At 32.0% G+C, this 3,081-nt stretch overlaps 1 long non-coding RNA gene across 1 annotated transcript; it reads left to right on the top strand.

Moving 5' to 3' along the window:
- The first annotated feature begins 1,218 nt into the window (after positions 1-1,218).
- Positions 1,219-1,846, top strand: LOC138913271 (uncharacterized). Its single transcript, XR_011418931.1, has 3 exons — positions 1,219-1,390; positions 1,463-1,649; positions 1,714-1,846. It is a non-coding gene; the product is annotated as an uncharacterized lncRNA (long non-coding RNA).
- The last annotated feature ends 1,235 nt before the right edge of the window (positions 1,847-3,081 follow it).

Below are 3,081 nucleotides of genomic sequence, written 5' to 3'. Positions count from 1 at the left end.
GATCAGAGCGGAGAGTTATTAGAGGGCTTACAGCTGTACATGTGTAGACATTAGGATTATACAGTATTCTATTAATAAAGTGACCCAACAAATTGCATCGCGTGATCAGTGACCATTTTTAATCCACTTTCAAAAACAAAAACATTCTTTTGGACCAATAACTTTTTTTTTCTTTTTTTTTTAAAGTTTAAAATAGTAAGTGTATGTTTCATGTTTCATATTTTTGTTTTTTGGTGGAAAAAAACTTATATTATTCTATCGTACTCTATCCAACCAGAACATACATAACACAGGCCGACAAAATGTGACATCCCAGCGGGAATGTGAGAAGTTGGTTTTTGTGTTCTTGAAATCCTGTTCCTTTTTGCAGGCGGCGGTGTAGGGATAGATAATTTCTGAGCGTTAATTGAGGGTGGGTTTCTGAGTAGCATCAATATCAGGCCACTTATGCGCTGTGTGATTTCTGTGGCACTACGATTATAATATTTTTTAACAAAAAAATCACCAACTTATAATATTCAAAAATCCTATGATTTACACCAAAACCAAAAGACTTGTTCTCACATTTAGTTTTAATTTTTAGTAATTTTAAAATTCGTAGAAAAAATATTAATAATTGTTAATCAAAAACATTAAACTATATAACTATTATCATAATGTCTATAATAATAATATTGATTTATTTTACTAAAAATTTTTACAAATAATAATAAGAATGAATGTGGGATTCAACCAAATTATAGAGAAAAGCCACGGTAAGACGATTAAAATATTTGATCACATTTATCAAGGAATTACATTAAATTACAAAGAAAACTATTGTTGTTTTTTACATTTTTAAACATTTTCTGTGAAATAAAATAATTTGATCGTCAGATCGTGGCCTAATCCATTTTTAAGTGTTGTTAAAATATAAAAATTCGTGTTGGTGGTATTGATAACACGAAAAATGCCTAATATACCTATAATATACGTAACATTTAATGATTACGGTCCCTGAAAAATATTGTTTAAACGAAATGTTTATTCGGCGCCAAAGTGTGACCCAACTTTACAACGAAATTTACACCAAACTTATCTGCATTTTGTATGGTATTATCAAGAATATAATGCAGGGTCACATCATTTTTAAATTAGTTGGAAAAAGAGAAAAAAAAGTGAAAATAGTTAATTTTAATCTAAAAAACAATAAAATGGTGAGTGATAAAATAAATTTTGTCTTTTTATAATCTTTATTTCAGCGTTACAAAGGTTAGTATCACAGATATTTTCGCCATTAATAAATATACGCCTCCGGATGCTATCTTCAACACAAATTCTGCATTTCAGTGACACTTGAAATGTTTTTAATCTTTACCAGTGGTAAATGGTGTGAGGTGTTCATTAAATGGTTGCATAAATAGTACTTTAGTACTAACTTAGTTATTTAACTTAATCAAAATATTACATTTATTTCAGCCAGGCCGACTGAGACTTCTTGGGACCAGAAGTGTTGCGCCTGCGTTTGTCATATTTTGTTTTTTCTTCTCATAGTTTTTGATATAGATACCCGACATAAAACAATTGAACAGAGGGTAAATGATCGGCCATGGCAAACCAGGCATAATTTCTGGAGAGATCCTTTAATTTTGTGCGGAGACCTAATAATGGTAATTACTCTTATTATTATTCCTGGTCTTACATTCATATCTTAATTATTTTTGATATTTTCAGAAGACAGACAAGAAATGGATATCTAAGAACTGCATTCGGTCAAGCAAAACCCGGGAATGCTTCAGGCATTAAAAATTTGTAGTCCAATGCTTCGATTGTAAATATTATTAATAAATACACAAACAAATATTACAAAAAACATGATTTTTATTGTGGAAAATCAGATACTGCAAAGCAGTGCAAAACCAAAACTGCGAGGGTCTGGAAAAACCAAAACTGGGAGGGTGTAGAAAAGCAGATATTGCAAGTGGAGGAAAACCATAACTGGGTAAGTAAGTAAGTAAGTAAGAAAAACAATTTTAAAAATTCCAAAACAATACACAAAAACCTCATGAGTGTCCTAAAAATTAGGGACACAAGGTGTCTTTGGATCAAAAATGCATTGTAGAAGAAAATATTTTTATTTAATTTTTAAACGCTGTTCACAAATGAAGATTTTTAAACTTTGCTGTGACTTTAAAATTTTAAATGCGCCCACCTTCTCTTGTGGTTCAGTTAGATTAAATTTTCCAAAACGACCGTATAAAAGAGACATGTAACTATTTAATTCCGAAAAGATTACCAAAATTGGTTGACCACTCTTGAAGATATATCCCAAAAGACGAAGAAAATTTGTGATTTTCTTAAATTAAAGATACCGCAAATACCAGAGCTGATGGACTATAGGCGTAGTGGCAACTTATGCTTAGAAAAGCCTCATTTATCGAAATAAAATGGTGTCAGGCCTGGACACCGACCCATGTCACATTTTGTCGGCCTGTGTAATTCATAGGCTTCTATTCTTATTCAGAATCGAGTATTATTATAAAAGAGTAGGGGAGAGTCGGGTAATTTCGTCAGCATTTTTTCAAAGCTATTTTTTGTCCATCTTGAGACACGTTATCATATTTATATTTTTATTGTTGAATGCGGTTAGCACCAAGCTTTAAAATGTGACATTCCCCTATTTTTTTAATTACCTCGGTAATTTATAAAAAATTAAAAAGTAAAACCAATATACTGGGGCAATCTCGCCACATAGGGGGGTAAAATCGCCACACCCCTGGGGCAATTTCGTCACCTGAAAAATGTAGGTCACTTTACGCCTGTAAGTATGCTACACTGATCAAGCGTACCATTTTTGTTGACTTCCTATATTTGTTGCTGCTGCCGGTAGTCTGTTCGTTAGCCAGCTCGTCAAATAAAAAAATATGTATTTAAAATAGGTGCGAGTTTACCCTAAGCATAGGGTGGCGAAATTTCCCCAGACAGTACTTTTTTAGAAATAATTATTATTATTATACAGGTGTGCACTAAGAAAATATTTTTTAAAATTCGGCTCCCAAGGACTCCCAGGACTCTCGAAAAATGCAAAATTGGTTGTTTAAA

The sequence above is a fragment of the Drosophila takahashii genome, chromosome 3R, assembly GCF_030179915.1.
Source record: "Drosophila takahashii strain IR98-3 E-12201 chromosome 3R, DtakHiC1v2, whole genome shotgun sequence".
Classification (NCBI taxonomy): Eukaryota; Metazoa; Arthropoda; class Insecta; order Diptera; family Drosophilidae; genus Drosophila; species Drosophila takahashii.
Note: the sequence above shows the minus strand (reverse complement) of the source record. Positions and strands in the feature narration are given on the sequence as shown.